The following is a 20,252-nucleotide window of genomic DNA, read 5'->3' as shown; positions in this document are numbered from 1 at the left end:
TGTGTGTGTGTGTGTGTGTGTGTGTAAACAGACTGAACCCAGAGTGGAGTGAAAGAATGAATAAAGAAAAAAAAGATAAAAGTAAGAAAAAAAACTCCAGAGTGTTGAAAGAGGAACAAGAATCCCTGGAGTTCCTCCCTCCCTTTTCTCCCTTTTATTCCTCCTCTCTCGCCTGTACAAACATGCTCCCGCCCTCCTTCCTCTCCTCGTCTTCCCCTCCACCCCCTTTTCCAACTGCCCTCTTTATCTCCTTTCTTCCTCCTCATCTTTCTCTCCGCTGAAACACAAAACCCTTGTAATCCCCATGATCCAGGTCTGTCCGGAGGGCAAGGGAAGAGGCACGAGCGCGAGAGTTTGAAGGGAGAAGGGAGAGGATGAGGGGGAAATGAATGAGAGTGAAGTGAAAAAGGATGAGGAAAGAAAGCGTGAGTAATCTGTAAAATATCATCGCTAGTTTAGCTTCCATTTATTTAGAAGGAAAACCTGAAATTATTTTAATAAACAGGAAATAGTTCTGTAGAGGTAAGTGCTGTCTATTTACCATTTCCTACTGAAGCTGTTTGGTCCTGACTGGTTGACATTTTTGATTTCAGCAGATACAACTCTTGGTAATTTGGCCACAGACTGTATATAAAAGATGGGTGTAGGTACTATTACTTTACCTGTTGGTTCATGGACTACTGTTTTGGAGCCTTGAGTTTGTAGTCTTCACTTTATTATAAGCAATCTCCTCTTCCCCACTTGAGAAGCCAGAAAAAAAAAAAACCCTCCTTGCCTACTGCCCCAGTTTCCATGTTCAGTTTTACCAAAATAACCATAAGCACGACAGCATCAACAAACTCATTTTTGTCCATTTTCTTTTCATAAATCCTATTTACTCCATCTGAAATAGACATATAGTTTATAAACCACTGGATGACGGTGTGTTATCAGCTACGATAGCTATCTGCAATTCACTATCGCAAAAACCACGGTGTTAATTTTAGCTGCTAAAAATTCTCCAAGGAAATTACAAAATTCTTATTGTGCCTTTTAATACACCCAAATGTGAAGAAAGATATTCTTAGATGACACAACAAAACACAACTTCAGTACCAGTGGAGTTACTTAATAATAACAATAATAGGATGAGTCGCCCCCTGTTGGCCATTAGGAATAATGCAGGCTAAAGATATTTCAGCTTTGACTTGAGTTTTTGGTTCATGACTGTAGCTGTATTTTCACGAGCATTCTAAGAGTTTCATCACTTCCTGTATGTTCCCTGAATGACATTAGCAACTGTATACAGCTTTTAGGGTAGACGGATCAAAAGAATAGAAAATTGATTAAAACAGTTGCATTTCCATTGTGAATGCAAAAGCATTTTAAAACTACTCAAACCTTCCTGACATGGAGCTTCAAGTTACAAATCCACAAATCTAAACTTGAGGAAGAAGAAGGGCATGTGTTTGAAATTATGATAATGTTGAAAACAAAAACAAGTGTATGGTCATAACAGCAGGAAGTGTAACAGATCAACTGCTTGGTGACATTTAGTTTGAGGAAAAGTGTGTTTAAACTATGGAAGGTTCTGTCTTTTATCCATACCGAATTCCCATCCTTCTTTTGACCTGGTGACATCAGTGTTGGCCAAACTATGAGCGCTCCAGCAGAGGGCTCATAGGATAAAAGATTTATAAATGCTCTATTGAACCATTTTGAAATTTTTGGACAAACGAGTGCTAGTTTTAAACGTAAGGGAATGCGGTGTAGAAGATCGAAAACGTAACTTTCAGGACCTGATGTGAAGTAGAACTCTTTTATTCACATTTAGACTCCTAAATAACATATTTCATGTGCACGGAGTGAAATTTAGGGAAGTTTGCTGAAAGTAGAGGGATTTTCACTATATTGCAGCAGCAGAGCAGTCAGATGCATCATTTATCAGAGGATCAGTGGTTTTTTGATGGTGAACTACTGACAGGTACCAAAACATTTCAGGGTTCAGGGCCACCTGTGGCCCCGGGAGAAATAATAAAAGACTCAAGTTTCCGTGTTGAGCTGCAAACTTGTCAACTGTCAAAGCAAACTCAGTTTTGAAACAGGTTCAGGCCTCTTATGCAACCAGTGACACACTGTTCATCTTTAATGGAGGTCCTGCTGATGAGCTGTGATACAGAGAAGCGCTGCATGAGAACAAAGGCTTCTCTTCTCTACGAGGTTTGGTTTACGTCAGAGGAGCCCGAGAGACTTTGAACAGCAAGACGTCGAGGAGACGGCGAATGAAGTCCACCTCCTTTACTCTGCAATTTATTTCAAGGGGAAAGTGTACGGGTATTTGGCGACAGACAAAAACCCATCAGAGCTTAGCTATCAGGTGGCTTCAGGACACACACACACACGGCCATCTACTCGGGTTGCTGATAATAAGAGTCTGTTAGCGCTCCCTTTCCAAATCCAATCATGGCAAGATTTAAAGGCAGCAAAGCGTCTCTGGCGACTAAAACTATTTACATCACATTTTCCCCCGATTTCGCCGCCTGCTGCCTGCGTTCAGAGCACTGCTGGTGTGTTTTCTACACGGCCGAGCAGTCACCTCCAGGCATCACAGCTCTGGTAGCAAAGTGATTGTAAGACCAACATCTCACACTGAGCAAAATATTTTCTCCTGCTGAAGGAGAACAAATCCCACTTCTGGCAGCTTACTTGTTTTTAAAAGAGAGAGAGAGAGAGAGAGAGAGAGAGAGAGAGAGAGAGAGAGAGAGAGAGAGAGAGAGAATAAATGTTTTTTTTTCCTTTTTTCTTTTTAAAAAAGGGCAGCAAATGGAAAAAAAAAATGCTCGAATGTAGTAAAACAACGTTGTGCTCAGAGAGACAGGGCTGTAGAAAAATAAAATATGAAGCAAACATTACAATGAATTATTAGCAACTTCAAATTTCATCTTATATACGTGTACAGTAGCTTTTACACCCTGAACTTTTTCCATTCTTGACTATTTCACAGCAGCAGTGGGAAATAAATAATATTCCTTCGTGAATATGGGGCCTGGTCGGCACAGCCCGAAAAAACGAGTCCCCAGGAGAGACTTAAGCGTCAACGTGAGTGTGGCTGGTTATTGTAGTCCTGGGTGTACCCAGCCTCTCACCTCTTGGCAGCTTCAGTTCAATAAGCCGATGGAGATTGGTTGATGGATAGCACCAAATAAGAACAGTTTATATTGTAAGGTACAGACTGTATACAGAGAAAACACTAACAACCAGACAACCCACTATAATTAAGCGCTTGGCGACAGTGGGAAGGAAAACCTCCCTTTTCAACAGGAAGAAACCTCTATCAAACCATTCTCTGAGTGACCAAAGGCTGACAAATTGGATTTGGTGACTACTTTTGGCATTTTTACCTTTTCAATGAATTGATTGATTAAACAGAAGACAATCCCCTGGCTTTTATTTTGAAAGCTCAGTTGCGTCGTCCCAGTCTTTGCCCACCTCATGTCGTCTTTTCAGGAGGCTGACCGGCTGCTGTTGTGGCAGTCTTTGATATCATTCAGCTGCCTTTCCAGAGAGTCTCTTGTAGTTCAGTCTCCCCCTCTGCAGTTTTAAACAGAAGTATTTGTTCTGCTGCACTTGGCTTACTGAGGCTGCACAGCAGAATGAAGATCATCCCTGCCGACAGCTCACCAGCACAATAAAGTTGAAATAAGACAGGATGAGAGACTCATCGGCAGCTGATTATTGCTCTGTTGATTATTTGTCACAAGGTAGACCTACTTATATTTGCAGAGTGTTGTTATATAGTGTAACTGACTGTATTCAAAGGCCACACTGTATCTCAATGTGAATTGCTGAAGGAGGCATTCCAACATCTGAAACTGGACTACAAATTTTATTAACTGCTTGTTAATGTGGCCTAAACTAGAAAAAGAAATCAGGGACTACTTCACAAAAGCACAAAAATAAGCCAGATCCACTGTTATACGCACTTTATTATTGGAAAACAGACTTTAGGACCAAAAACACTCTACTTTAACCTTGTTAAAGCTCTTTAACAGTCTCGAGCCAGTTGTTAAAGCCATTTTAAGACTTTTCCAGGGTCTACAAACAGCCCGATGAACTAAACACAAAGGAAAGCACTTTCAGTGGGAAAATAATTGTTTTCAGTTGCACAATGCTGGCAAATGGAGTGGAGGGGAAAGAAAAAACCCTGAAGAGGAACGCAGACACAGCAGATGAGCAGCAAAATGGTTTAATTCGAAATGATGACAGTGAGTGATTCAGGAGATCAAAATGATCCAGGAGATTAAAAATGCAGCCTGTAGCAATACGGGGGTGAAGAGAAGGAGATAGTAGGATAGGAGCGAGGGGGGAATATCTAGGAAAGTAGCTCCATTATCTTACTCAATCCCTGCTGAAGCTTTTGGAAATGTCTGAATATTTGAATGGGAGAAGAACACTCTTGTTCACATGTGCACATGCACACACACACGGATGTATAGCTCTAAGCGAAGATAATCTTGAGAGAATAATTTTATTCTTTCATTAAATCCTCGCAGATGCTTCCGAAGAATATCTGAATGAGAAGAAAACACACACACGTATAATCATGAACACACACATGTGCAAAAACCCTGCAGGAGTTGGGTAGGAATCTGGGAGAAGTGCTTACAGACAGACGTGTGTGTTTGTAATCATCTTTTTCATGTCATTTTGCTTGATTTGTCTATGCGCTTTCATTACACGGGTCTGTGTGCACGTGCAAGAGTGTGCGAGCTGTACGTGTGCACCCCTGCTCTCTGTGTTTGCTGTGACATCGTAATTCATTAATTTTGACGGTGTGTGTGTGCGCGCAAAGTATCACTGTACTAAACAGTTAACATAAAAGGCACACTTTACCAAGAGTCACCGTGCAGTGTTTTCACATGAACATGTCTGCTGTTTAATGTCTGCATGTCATGTCATGTGATCACGTCTGCTGAAGCTGACTTCAGTATGTTTTGTCATGCAGCGTTTATGCCAGCAAAAACAAAGCCAAACCCAGCCAGATGGCGGGCGTCTCCTGTAAGTCTCCTTACGCCGTCCAATATACAAAGGTCATCCAATCTCTGAAGTCTAATGAGCTAATTAATGACCCGTCAGTCAAACATCAAAGGCGCCACGAAGGAGAGATGAGCGGTCCATATTTGGAAACCTTCCAAACTACATGACCATGGATAAACAGGCTGCGGATGATGTGCAAAAAATAGACTCGATGGACTCTGAATGGACCAAATATTGGATATTGTTGTATAAAACACAGCTCTGTCCTTTCATTCATCATTTACCAGCTCAGATTTTAACCTTGGAAACAGGCCACATTGAAAAAAAACCCTCTATTCTCCGAGGACAGATATATTTGCTTACGATGGACAAGAATGCAAGTAATGTTTAACAGCGTGTGCCCAGAACATTCTTAAACTCACTGCCCTTATCAGACATGTAGCTACTGAAATTGCTTTCATTATAATGCTCAGTTATAAGCTCACCTTGTAGCCTACAAAGAATATTTAATAAAAATCTAATTTTTAGATCCAGTAAGGTTATAAATATGAACAAACACTGAAATCTCACAAACAATCAGAAAAAATGTCACCCCAACGTTATCAGGACAGAAAAATGAGGATTATAAGTCATTATCATCGCCATAAATGTGGCCAACTTTAAGCATCTTTTTTCAAAGTGTTGGAGCTTTGCGAGACTGGAACCGTATCAAGTAGATATCAGTAGCACGTACAAACAAAGTGAAATGACAGTCTTGTGATTTATGCCACTGCCACTCATTTATTTAAGTGGATTTTGCTGCTCCTTCAAAGAGGACCATTGCCTCTTACCAATATTGCCTCTTGCACTCTGTGTGCTAAGGTGCAAATACAGAAAGACACCTTGTCCTTGAGCAAATTTGCACCTTGACAAAATGTATTTGATGCCCTGAGATGAGAAGTGCAAGAGGTCCTTCTGGAGCTTTCTAGTGATCAGTGCTGGGGTTAATAAAACGTCTTCTGGCTTACTTTCAGATAAAGAGCCCGTCTATTAGCCTTGATGATAGTATAAGAGTGATTAAAACTCACAATGGACATTCGGTAGGTAACTAAATTGAGTTTGCAAGGTTTTTCTGCCTTCCACGCTGACAGCGAAATCAGTGAAACTTAAGTGAAACAATGTGTCCGTGTGTTTATTGTGAGAGAGAAAAAACGCTACTGTATATTTGGAGATAAAAGTGACATACCGCCTGATTAGTGTTTTGTATGCAGAGAGCCACGAGTATTACCGGGATTTAACATTTAGATTACTTGTCAGGAGGTGGAGATGATGGATGGAACAATGCTGTGCCTCATTTCGGTTGACTCAAATCTGGCAGAGTTGTGGATTGGAAATGTTTGAAAAGGTTCAACAGCATCATTGTTATAAATTTAGATTTATGTTTAGGGGATGGCAAAAACACTTTTTCATAGAATTTTTCTAATTTAACTTATGGCAAGTGATGGTGTTATGCAGACTTACTGCATTTTAAAAAAATGAACATGTCCCTTATCCACAGAGCCCAAGGCTGTTTATTCTGCCCTTAAGGTTGTGCAGCTTCTACAGATTGAATCTGGGTATGTTTTTTCAGGCGGAAATTCAAAAATAATAGCCGAGGGCTTAAGGGGTTAAGGTTGTTTAAAAGTTCCTGCTGCACTATGGATGGCAGTGCAATAGTGCAATATACATCATGATTCAATCCCATGAAGACTAAAGGCACAAATATTAGTTTGTTATTTTTTTATTCAAAAAATAAATAAAAGAGTATTTCGCTGTGAGCAGGAGAGGATTTTTCTTGTTTACAGTGATGACTCAGTGAAGCTCCGCAGAACTCCCTATGTGAAAGACATTAAACCTGAACCTGTTGCGACGGAGCCAGATTTCACTTTGGCAGTTGAAAATGAAGAGAATAATAGAGAAAGAGGCTGTGGAGAAGAGTGAGGTAAGCTGTTAAAGCCATCAGAGGCAGGGAGGGTCCCTGCTGTTGTCCATAAAAGCTTAAATGTAGCCGGCAGCTTAGAAAGTCTGCTTCAGTACTTCCTTGCACTCTCCTCCTCTTCGTCTCTTTACTTCTCACTTCTTCCTTCTCTGTCCCCAGCATTTCAAAGACCACGTATAATAAAAATGAGCTGCAGGTATCCCTGATTCAGCTACCTTTTGTATTCAAACGGGAATCAAAAGAACGGCAAGTCGATACTTGGTGGGTAACAACAAAGCTCTGCTGTGGACGGCGCACAAGTCGGCAATAAATATATTCATTGACATCCAAAAACTGACACCTCTGGGTGCACAGGCATGGGCGAGGGGCAGCGCTCAACATAAAACAAAAGAAAATAAGCAACTGCTAAAATACATTTATATGCTAACAGCAGTGCACAAGCTCCACTTCTGCACAACACTGGCCTATACTAGTACCTATATTAGTGTCAAACGACACATGAGGAATGATAATAACTAATAATGGGTTCTTAACCATCCTCTTTAGTTTCTCATTATAAAAAGTGTGACACTAATTGATCTCTATGGGTCAAATATGAGCCAGATAACAGTGGCTGGCTCAACCCGCCACAAACAGCAAACAACAGATAGTTCAGATGTTTCGTTTTATGGGAAGAAATAGAAACATCCTATGGCAAACTGGAAGGGGTAACATTTGTATTTCAACGTTCTCTGAAATCATTTGTGATAAATATGCACAGAGATGAGGAAGCATCTCTGTTCTTTCTGCTTCATTAACTTGATGGAAAAGTACTCAAAGATGCTTAAACGCTCAAAGAAAACTGCATTCGGGGACAGTAGAGAGAATATTTAATACACATTTACAGGCTCTCTATTTTGGCATATCTTTCCATGAATAACATTTGAAAAAATTAAAGTTACTATCCCTTTAACAACGACTCTGTTAACAGTGTGCCTGTTCCTGAAGCTGGCCATTTAGGCTCCTTAGAGCTGCTCTTGTAATTAGCTCACTCTGTTCTGTTGACTGACCTCAGGAGTGTTTTGGTTTACAGTAATGTTCCCTGTACTGTAATTTATTACAAACTCTGTATAAAAAGCATTGCTTTATGGTAATTCAACACAAAAAAAATCTACTATATAAATGTACATCCATGCACATTTATATCATATATACGTTAGTGTACAATAAAGTTTGTAATATTGTACGTGTGTAGAACCATCATCAATCAAAACCTCAGAATAAAACCAAATTCTCAGGTCAGTAGTTCCAGTAAATACATTAAATGCATTGAACTGAACTTTACTGTAATTTAACATGGAAATTTGTTACATTGTAAATATGTAGTTTTACTGCAAGGTAACTAGGATATTTGTCAAACTATAACACGTTAAACTAATACTTTTCTGTAATTTAACATGGATTTCCTTTACACTGTAAATGCATAGGACAGCACTTTGTTGTAATTTAATAGAAAATCTGTTACATGATAAATATGTCGGCCAGCAATTTGCTACAACTTAAGAATATTTGTTACACCGTAAAAATACAGCACAGTACAGCACTATAAAACATGAAACTGGTTTTTCTCCCCATCTGTCAGGGAAATGTAACAGATCTCTTTGCTGGACACAATGTCACAGACCAGAAACTTTCCATAATGTATAACATGACATTAACACCATGAACACAAATCAAGTGTAGGACACTTTACAGCAGAGCAAAGTATCTCATGGATGACACAAAGCTACAACCAGATGTTCAACTAACAAAGGAGGAGCAGGAAAGGAACTTGAGGGGGTAAAGTCAAACGTGGAAAAGAATCAGTACAACAAACACTATTTTTCAGTTAATGTGTTGACGAAACAAATGGCTGAGCAACTTTTCTTCTTCTCTGGACTAATCCCAGAGAAACTTGGAGTGACTAAAAGAAAGAGTATAAAGCTTTCCACCATGCTGAGGAGACTAAAGCCACACTCTGCTGGCTTACACAGAAAAGAAAACACAAAAACCACACATGGGGATCCATTCATCCACACCCTCCAAACACACACACACATGCACACACACATGCAAACACACACACACACTGAACACGCTAAAACACTGGCAGCAAACCTGAAACTATTCAATCACACCACACACATAAACACACCACAGCACCAGTTGGCAGCTGATAAAAGTCTGCTCCAAGTCATCAACTTTGCCTTCTGAGTCTCTTTAGCGTTCACTCTCCCCGAGTCAACTTTTTTCTCCTGTTTTTCCATTCCTGTTCTTTTCTGCCCTTTCTTTTGCAGCTTTCATCTATCTTGGCGTTCTTCCATCAGTCTCAAGTTTTCCTTTCTCTCTCTGTCCGTTCTTGTAGTGTTCCTCCACATCAGTCTTTTCTCCCTCCCTTGTTTCCTTAGTTCCTTCCTCACATCCTCCCCAGTCTCTCTATATCATTAAGGCTTTGAATTAATGAGCTGATTAAGGGGAAATAATGAAAAAGACGGACACACACTGAGCGCTGGCAGAGGTGGAGTGATTCGTGTGTGTGTGTGTGTGTGTGTGTGTGTGTGTGTGTGTGTGTGTGTGTGTGTGTGTGTGTGTGTGTGTGTGTGTAAAAACAAAAAAAACAAAAAAAAACCCCGAGCCCGGTCCAACTCGCACACCTCAAATTTCACGCAGAGCAACAATTCTGGGACTAAACCCAAATACAACAGTCGGTCAGACACACAAACACACAAACTGCCTGAATCACATCTAAAACTCCAGCAGAAGACGTGATGAAGTAAGTGATGAAGCGATGAAGATGATTAATAGCAGCGAGAAAAAGAGAAGAGTCGCTGAAAGCTTTTTCTGATTTCCACAAGTCACAGTTTTGTTGCACACACACACAAAATTGTGTTTCCAGCGACGCTCGGGGGACATTAATCATTGAGGTGTTTGATGTGGCATCAGGTAGGTCAGTATTGGAAGATTTTTTTGCCTTAATCTACTAACTCATCGTGTGTCTATTAAAGATGCCACTGATATGAACAGTGTTGCTCAATGGGTGAATAATTGGTCAGTTTTACTCAATAAAAACATAAAGAGATGCTTTTTTTCTCGCATGGATCCAGTAATGAGAAGTAGAATGTTTTTATATAATGATTTCCTTGATTGTGTATGGTCATTAGCGGCATCACTGGACTCATTCAGACACGAAGCAGACAAGTCTACGTGCTGTCAGTTCAATAGAGAGGAGTGCCCGTCTAAAAGGGGCTTGAGTCACTGCTGTAATGCTAGCCAAATAATTCCTGCTGCTGCTTCACACTGAAAGCATTCGACTGGCAAAACAAAGGCTGGCCTTTATATTCGGCTAATCGCAGGAAAGGCATTCATCTAAAATAAGCAAAACAAGACAATTAACCCCTTGAGGTCGAAACCACATTTTCAATTATCAGTTTGCCTGTGCTCGTTTGTTTGCATAAATCAACAAGAAGTTGATTTAACACAAGAAAATGTGTAAATACAATTGCAGATACTGAAGACCTTTAGTATGGGTTATATGATGATGGATTTATTGTCTTTGACTCATGGCTGGACAACAGAGCTTCTGAAGCTATTATAATTGTGTCTGAATGGTGCATTACATTTATCTAAGCCTTTATTATATTTTGCTGTTGATGTCATGGTAAATTCAATTCAATATCTTTTATAAAGCGCTAAATCACAAAAACAGCTGCCTCAGGACGCTTTATATGGTAAGGCAACAATAGAACACAATAATAAAGAGCAAAGACCATCAATGAGCAAGAACTTGGTGACAACAGGAAGGAAAAACTCCTGTTTGCCAGGAAGAAACCTCCAGCAGACCTGAGCTCAGGGAGGGGCTGTGACCGGGTATGTCAGCTTTGATTTCAGAGCAGGTTAACTTTAAATGTCATAATGTGGCAAAAAAGCAAACAAAATGATGCACAACTCTTTCCACTGTGGAAAACCATCCACACCATGTGCACCCTCAAATCAGATCCCAGGTCAGTTATTAAAACCGAGCTCTGAATTCTGTTGTCTAAACTGAAGCCAGTCTGGATGATAACTTTAGGATTAAAGTGCCACTCAGTACTTACAACACCGCCCCGTCTCCCTTCCCTCACCCCCAACTGGACACGGCAGACAGCGTCCCCTCCCTGAGCCTGGTTCTGCAGGAGGTTTCTTCTGTTTAAAAGGGAGTTTTTCCTCCCCACTGCCGCCCACGTGCTTGCTCATAGGGGCTCATCTGCTTGTTGGGGCTTTCTCTGTTTTCTTTATATTAGTGTAGCATCTTTACCTTACAGTATTAAGCACCTTGAGTCAACTGTTGTTGTGAAAAAAATAAACTGAACTGATCATATGAGAAAGAAATACTTCTTATTGACCACATTTAAGACGCAAAAGTAAAACCAACAAGTGTATATTTTGGTTCTCTTCTTCCTTGACAATATTGATATTTTCTAATGTCTCGAGGTTTGGCACCAGTATCCTAGACAGCAGACACATCCGAGTCTAATCTGGACTACTTTTGGCACTGAGGTCTCACTTGCAGCGCTGCCAAATTTTTCATGGGCCAAATGTCACAACACAGCTGACATCTGGCCCATACAAGGTGTGACTGAGACCCAGTGTGGCACATGAGGTCCAAATGTTCAGCGCTATCAGGGATGCTCTGAGATTTAAAAAAAAAAAAAAAAAACATTCACTGAAGCTCATGAAAATCCTTGTCAGAAACAATCAACTCTATTATTAGCAACTGTGTTCTTGTCAAAGAAAAAACAAAACAAAACCACACAAATATTTGAAGATCATTAGTTATTTAAGACTCAAGTCTCATGTTGCAGAGCTAGCTGACAGCTGACTGGCAAAATCATGTAATTATAACTTGATTCAAAGCTGAAATGAAAATGGCAACAACAAGATAAATATTTGATCCATTTAGGTTTTGTTTAAAGTTTTTGAAATGTTGACACATTTAGTTGGTTAAAATTCCTTCTTACTTACACACTTTTGTTAAATTGCCACTGCAGACTCATTTCAATTTAACTGCCTTACTTTTCCATTCATATGCACTTAGTATAAGAACCCGTCTTACATGTGTGTAATCTCTGTTTCCAACAAACTTCCAGCTGAGGTGGATTTCATTTCATGATGCTTTATGGTTGCGACACGGGGCCTCTGTGACGCACCCCAAGGCCCTAGTGACCTCAGCTAAGACGGGGTCCTCGCCTCGACTTGCACCCCACTGTTCGAACCATCTGCTGGGTCTTTTCTGTGGCAGCCGGCCTCAGGAAACACACTGCAGCAGGGGGTTGATGGGAAAAGATGCTGTGAGTTTTACTGTTGCTCAAGAGTGTGTCTGTTTGGGTGCATTTGAAAAAAAAAAAAGTTTTAAAAGTTGAGACAGAGTCACTGAGCCAACACCTCGCAAAGTTTTAATGGCCTAAAATAAATGAAAGTTTAACCTTAACTCTCTGTAAACTCTTACTAACAAGACTTCCAAGTCTATGCTTATTGGTCAAACTTTTGTTTTTCCCTCAGGAAACTGAAGTTAGAACAGATTCAGCCAAATAGAAGAATTAGAAATTCAGTAGAAATGTTGAGAATCTTGTTGGGTGTAATAATCTGACATCATATGGCTATTTTATGAAAAAAAGGACATTAAGTTTTATTTTTATTTTTTTAAACCACACGCACCCATTCTTCTGATAGACAAAACTGAACTAAATATGCTTTAAACAGGTCTGAGCAGCTCCACTCGGCTAACCACATCAAGCAAAATGAGTAAATGCTCTGCAGCATTCAGGTAAACTATGAACGATAGCTGTAACTCGATCCTGCTGATATGTCACTGTCACATAACCCTCCTGGTTTGCCTCTGTTTACATTCATTCCCTGACTGGATGGTTTACAGTGCCCTGAATGCCTGCTGCACTCGGCAATGTCACTGTTTGCATTTCTACTTGTGCACTCATGTGTCTGCTGTGCTGTGCCATCATTTGCGATATTGAGCCGTTCACGCTGAGCCTAACAAATCCTGATAGCAGTTTCAGTGAAACGCAGGAAGGAGTTTCAGTCTGTACTCTTACTGCCCGAGCTATGAAATACAAGTGTTACTGCAACACTAGAAGACAGAACAACAATTTGAAACCATGAACGTTTGCAGTGTCTGATCTCAGGTAAAGCACAGTTACATACCTGATCAGGAGAGATTATTTTAAGTGAAAAAAGCCTTTTTCATGTAGCATCAGCATTTGTACCCCTTTACTAGATGAGTGTCTGCACTGTTATAACAGCTGGCCGCAGGACTGGGAATGATTTTCTAAACTCTATGAACATGTTCATTTTTAACACTTTTAGAATGAGGACAGACTCACAAGAGCGACAACAAACTGCAAAGGCTAAAACTGCCGGCTTATTTTTATTGTTTTCATCGCTCCAGTGCTTACTAGATTACAAGAAGTGTAAGGGAACAGGTTACCAATCCAAAAACCTGAATAAACACGTCTTTAAACGCTATAAAAGTTTTCGTTTTTTTCCCCTGGTGGATTGTGACTCGTACGGAAACGTATTAATAATGCACCAAGTTTTGTACTCATATCTGAGGTTGCAAATAACTGCAGTTTGAACAAAAGCAAAGGGTAAAATAAATAAACCTAAACAGTGCACGGCTGATCGGCTCACTGGGGTCACATCAGATAATAACTTGACCATGAGAAGCTGATATTTTTAAAAGTCAGCCAAACATGGTTCCTTGTATTTGCTTTTCTTCAAGATCTCAGAGAGTGACAAGGAACAAGCCGCTGTGGACGGCTGGGAAAATGGAGCTGTTTATGGGAACAAGAACTACTTTAAAAAACACAGTGGATAACACCGAGGGAATGAGAGACTGAGAACATGGAGGCAAGAGGAAAACGGTGATGGATGGAAGACAGAAGGGGAAGCGGAGGAGAGGCAGACACACACACACACTCAGGCACGCTATAATATGAGTTGGCAGACTGCGAGCGAACAGAAGCAGATCATAGAAAGCAGTCATTCAGATCAGACGACCATTTAAATCAACCGGTCACACCGAGAGGTTTCATTTCAGTCCAGCATGGGTTTCTGAAGCCCACCCCAGCAACGTATCTGGACCGAGAGAGCTGATAAATGATTTCACTAATTGATATATTTAAACTCTTACATCAAACTATTTTAAAAACATTCAGTATTTTATCAGCATACGGTCCACTCATTCTCCGCAGGGTGCAAAAAGCCTCTGAAACAATCAGTTGAATCAGGTCCAGATGAGCCGCCATCAAGAGGACATAATTATATAAACAGAGAAAGGCTGTTAGTGTGCTGATGTAAAAATATGCTAAACACCTCACTCTTAAAATAGAGCGGCCTGTAGCTGCTGCACATGCAGCCGAACCCCATCGACACGACCAACACGGCTGACTCTCGGACAAAAAGCAGCGCTGTTAAACGCGACCGCCTTGCTACCGAATCTGACGGCAGAAATTTTAAATCTCCACAAAGCCATCCTTTAAAGTTTCCAAAGATGTCAAACATAATAAGCTTTCAGAATATTTAAAGCCCCGTGTTAAATGATCTCCCCCTCAGTGGAGACATCTCAAAGTAAACAGCTTCTCTGGGAAGCCATCGAAGCTGTGCTGGCTTATCCTCTGGGGACAATAGTCAGCTTTTTGGCGCGCTAGCAAGATGCTATGCAAAGGAGTTGCATGTTAGTAATTGTTTCTCTCAAATATGATTACTCGTGTAAACGGAAACTGAAAAGTCCCATCTCTTACCTACAGATTCTGCACTTTTATTTGCAGATATCTCGCTTAGCACTTTAGGCATAGTCTGATAAATTTTAGGTGATGCCAGGTTCTCTTATACCGTGTGAGATATTGGCTGTACTCACAGCTTCAAAAGGCTTTTACCTTTCAGGGCCAATGAAGCCACATTTTCCTCTTTTCAAAAATCTAGTCAGGACTTTCCATTTAATAGGAAACAAAAACAGCAAAAATGCACGAATACACTACAAAAGATCCAACAAAAGCAATCTCTGTTCCAGAATGAGCCGTTTATTCACATTTAACTCTGGGCAGCTCTACAAGTAAATCTAAAAACAAAAAACAAAAAAACAAAACGGGTAAGACAGCCATCATCGAGCCAAAATGCAAAACCCTAAGTACACAAACTTGTTGTCGCCATCATCTTGTTAGCACCTTCTGTTTGGAACTGGCCACAGTGTAAATAACACTGAACTGAACTGGGGGAAAACTAATGTTCTTGGGGCCTCTGGGGTCCAATTTGAAACTGGAGAGGAGCGGTCGAGAACTATGCTGGATGCCACCCAGAATGAAAAGTAGAGCTGAGATTGGTTCATGTCGGGACATGTGGCTGAGGTCCGCTCCGATCAACCCAAAAAACCTATAACAAGCTTGTCCGGTTGACATCTAAACAAATCCTCATCCTTCATGCCCGAGACCCAGAGAGGAGGAATCAGAGTTTTAGAGCTGGAAATGAGGAGACTTTCAGAAAGTGGAAAACTTTTGTTGAGTCATGTTCAAAAGGTTAAAGATTAAAGATTGAGCTCATGAGGGCGCTCATAAGGAAAGTCTTTCACCTAAAACTCACCAAGTTCTTGAGGCCCTAACCTCTCAGAATTTAGTGGAGAATTAGAATACTAATGTTCTGATGTTTTTCACTTTTCAGATCCTGGACAGCTGGGAAACTCAGAAAATAGATGGAGAAAGCAGATTATAGAAAGCAGTCCCATAACCAGAGCCAGAGAAAGGTGTGTGTAGAGTGTCAGTAATTGGCTGATATATGAGAAGAGTGCTTGTTTGAGGGGCAGTGGGGTCTCAGCAGGAATTCATTTCTTAAAAACATCCCGAAGCCTTCAATTAACCCCGTTAGCCCCCTCCCACCAACGCCACAAACACATGAGCAGCTGAATCTGCCAAAATAAACAGCCAATGGCATTCCTGAAAACCCCCAGCAGAGGAAGAGGGGTGAAGGGGAGCTTGAGAAATGAGCAGAAATAGGAATGGATGGGAATGAATAAAAGAGCAGGAGTAGTTTCTAAAAACTGGCAACACAATAAATGGAAAGGGCTTTCAAAATAAAAGGCAGCAGCAGTTGTAGCTCTTACTTATTCAGTGTTCAGGCCTGTTGATCCCTGGTGACATCAATCACCTCAGTCTCCTGAAAGAAGCACAAAAAACATGACTCGAGTTATATATAAAAAACCTGTTTGGGTAAAGAGCAGAGGCCATTAGTCATCTGATATCTCACAGCACAGCTTGGATTTGCTGAAAACTGAAGGAATGAATGGCTGGCCTGAGGGTTGCACTAGGATTACAGGTCAAATCCAGGTGACATATTTGTTCCTGATTAAACCTGAGGACTGCAGGGACTGCATCGTGTTTCTTTTGTCGATTCTATCTGAGGAGCTTAAGGGCAACAATCCAGACTTTTCCTTACAAATCCTCCCCATTATTTTTTTTTCTTTTAGTACTTTGTCTATATTTACCCTGATCATCTCCCTCGTGTGGAGTTATTAATGACTCTATGCTGGCATCATAGTTTGTAGCTATCTGACTAACCATGCAACATGGGCTGGTGTGAATATTTCAGAAACTCCTGATCTGCTCAGATTCTCCCACACGGCCATCTCTTGTTTTTGCAGAGAATGGCCCAAAAAAGAGAAAATATCCAGTGAGCGGCAGTTCACGGGGTTAAAATGTCTTCTCGATGTCAGAGTTTAGAGGAGAACGCCCTTTGGCTGCTTTAAGCAGATACAAAGGAGACAGTGACTCAAATAGCCACTCATTACAACCAAAAGAGAACGCAGAAGAGCATCTCTGATTGCACAACACATCGTACCTTGAAGCAGAAGACCACACCGGGTGTCACTCAAGTCATCCAAGGACAGGAAAACCAACCCATCGTTCACACCGGCTCACCAAAATAAGACAGAAGACTGGAAAACATTGCCTGGTCTGATAAGTTTCAATAGCCGAGGCACAATTTGGTATGAATACCATGAAAACATTGCTCCATCCTGCCTTGTATCAACGGTTCAGGCTAAGCTCAAATCTCAAATCATCTCAAACTGGTTTCTTGAGCATGATAACTAGTCCATGTGTTCTGGACTCTGTCCCTAGTCTTAACGTTATCAATTAAAAGTGTTATAAACACTTAAATCTCTGATTATGAGTTATTATGTACTAAAGGCATGTGCCATCAGAACACAGCAACACCACAAATCATCAAATACTTCATGATTTTTGTAGACCGAGCCTCATGTCCAGCTATGAATTAGCTGGACTTCATTTGTTGGTTATTGTCACATTTTCCATACAAAGTCTGGGTACCTCAGCCTGCTCCGTGCACAAAAACAGAAATGAAGTGTGTCCTGAGAGCTGCAGAGCCTGCTACACAACGAGCGTGGAGATCACAGCGAAGCCAGTGATGGCATTTTTAATTAAACCTAGTTCATTCACAGCAAGAGCCAGAAATATTATACTATCTATTAGAGAAAAGACATATTACTGCCTGGACTAATAACAAAAAGCTGGAGCTGTGCCCGAGCTTAAACAGAGCCCTTCACTGGGGCATACATTAAACTAAAGGCATTTTAATTTGTGATAATACAGAGAGAGGGTCTCAGTTTTCCCTCTCATACTGATAGCATTAAGGCTTATAGGCACACCAGGTAAAACAAAAGGACTTTTTAAACTAAAAAGATAAAAAGAAAAGAAAAATCAATTTGGGGACTAATCTTCATAATGAGACAACCAAGCAGACAAAAAGCTACAGACGCTGAGAACATTTAATGAACAAAGCCCAGCTGAGGTGTAAATGTTGCTGAATAAGCCTGCAGTAATACGGTTCACAGGTATCTTCAATTTCATTTCACACTGCGATGAGGACGCTGCTCGCCTCTGCTCCAGAAACAAGAATTAAGGTCGTCCGTGCCTCCGTTCGCATCACACTGAAACCAGCAGAAAAAGAAGCTAGTGAGGCGAGACTGTGTGTGTGTGTTTGTGTGGTGAAGTTTGTTTGGCAGCACTTCTAACAATGTCGAGGCCCTCGGTGCTATCCAACAGAATAGCCCAGTCTGTCTCGACTATCTCAAAGAACCATATGCTTCTGGATCCCAGCGCCCAGTCGCGTGTGTGTCTGTGTGCATCTGTGTGTGTGTCCATATGTTCTAGCATCTAAACATCCAGCATCTAAAAGATCCAGATGGCGAAGCATCAGTCGACACAATGTTTCCTTCCATCAGCAGGAAGTAACTTGAAAACCGTAAAGACAACAAACATTCATCATCCGGGCTTTAGGAGCCGACCACACCGCTCACTTGACAATTATAGAGTAGTTATCATATTACGATAAGTATAACACACACACACACACACAAAAAAAGTGCTTTTTATTTCTAAAGCGCACAGAGCCGCGAGATGACGTGGAGAATAAGGAAACCTGGCGTCTGAATAACCCAAAGCGACGGATTAAATCTTGAAGGAACGACAGCAACTGAGGTTTAGCTACAAATCAGACAAATTCTGTTTTTTAAAATGTTTTTATTTGGAGGCTTTTGTTCGACACGTGTGTGTGGATGATGATAAATCCTGCAGCAGTCCAACAGAAGATACAGCCTCTTCCCCAAGAAACAGACACACAACAGAGTGACTCACATTTCCAAGTTCATGTTATTCCCAAACGGCAATCTACACTTCCTATGACCAAAAACCATTCAAGGGGCTGAAACTGAGATGCTCTATGAATCCTCATATTTTTAAAACTCACGTGGACAGGCTTATACGATAAACAGTGATTAAATAGTTACTGTGATGCATTCAAGGTAAAAACAAACCCCAAAACGTTTGTTTTTACCTTTTACTTTTTGTTTACTCCTGTGAATTTTGGCTCTTTAATAAAATTTTGGCTCATTTATAAATGCAGGTAAATGTAGATATGTTTCAGGAATGAACATTAAAGTGTGACTTTGATTATTTAGTGTATTCTAAACATTGTGTTAGTTCAGGGAGACCATGAAGTCAACCTCAGTCACAATCCCGGTACATTTAGGTCCACACTAATGTGTTTTCGTTTGAAAACGCAACGTTTTCTCTTCGTTTTGGCCTTCCGTCCACACTGAGACGGCGTTTTCGGTCGCGTTGTAGTGTGGACAGCGAAACCGGAGCCTTTTCAAAAACAATGACACATTTTAGTTATGTGATGCAGTCATGTGACCAATTAAACTAAGATAGCGGAGGGCATTACACAGCAGTTGTTTTGTATCAGTCTGCTTGCTCAGATAGCTTTTCTTCAAATTTTTTAATTCTCTTTTGCAACTTTGTATTTTTGTGTTACTCGCAGCAACAGCTCCACCTCATTGTTAGTCCATTTAAAAAACTCGGTGCTTTTCCTCAACATTTTGCCGCGACGTTTCAAAGAGCCGAAAATTTAAAAAGTGGCAGACAGATATGAGGCAGGTCGAATTTTTTCAGCCGTTTCAATGTGGATGAAGAACTCTGAAAACGTCTGAAAACGATAGTGTGGATGCGAAGCGTTTTCAGACGTACATGTTTTCAAATTTATGTGTGGACGTAGCATTAATCCCAATGCCAGCTCAGCAATATTTAGGTTGCTTTACACCTATTGTGCATCTGCAAACCACTTTGCTATAGCTCAGGTGGCAGAGCAGGTCAGCCACTAATCAGAAGGTCGGTGGTTCGATCCCAGGCTGCCTCCTGACTGCATGCCAAATATCCTTGGGCAAGATACTAACCCCATGTTTGCCTACTGGTGGTGGTCAGAGGGCCCGGTGGCGCCTGTGTCCGGCAGCCTCGCCTCTGTCAGTGCGCCCCAGGGCAGCTGTGGCTACAATGTAGCTTGCTATCGCCAGTGTGTGAATGTGTGTGTGAATGGGTGGATGACTGAATGTAGTGTAAAGCGCTTTGGGGTCCTATGGACTAGAAAAGCGCTATACAAATGCAGGCCATTTGCTACCCATCTCCACCATTGCACCACATCATATCTGCATGAACACCTCATACCAGCTGCCAGCATGGTGGAAGGGTGATGATTTGGGCATTTTGGAGTCACCAAGACAACCAAAAGCTCCTTCCTCTGTATACAAAAGTAACCTCGAGGCTTGGCCCTAACCTGGGTGATGTGACAGGACAATGATCCCAGTCACAGCAGTACATCTACAACAGAATAAATGAACAAGAGAAGAATCGAGCTGCTGCAGTGG

General features: G+C 41.0%; 1 protein-coding gene across 3 annotated transcripts in view; it reads right to left on the bottom strand.

Moving 5' to 3' along the window:
* The window catches only part of plxnb2a.1 (plexin b2a, tandem duplicate 1), a 242,202-nt gene that overhangs the window by 133,767 nt on the left and 88,183 nt on the right, over nt 1–20,252 (bottom strand). For 2 of the 3 annotated variants that reach the window (XM_085386326.1, XM_085386327.1), the window contains exon 3: nt 16,137–16,189. The exons of the other annotated variant lie outside the window; for it this stretch is intronic. The gene's annotated coding sequence lies outside the window, so the exon portion shown is untranslated. The remainder of the gene's footprint in view (nt 1–16,136; nt 16,190–20,252) is intronic. 3 annotated transcript variants of the gene reach the window in all.

The sequence above is a fragment of the Rhamphochromis longiceps genome, linkage group LG17 (genome assembly GCF_057381845.1).
Source record: "Rhamphochromis longiceps isolate RC_006_pf linkage group LG17, R_longiceps_female_GT1.1, whole genome shotgun sequence".
In the NCBI taxonomy this organism is placed as follows: domain Eukaryota; kingdom Metazoa; phylum Chordata; class Actinopteri; order Cichliformes; family Cichlidae; genus Rhamphochromis; species Rhamphochromis longiceps.
Note: the sequence above shows the minus strand (reverse complement) of the source record. Positions and strands in the feature narration are given on the sequence as shown.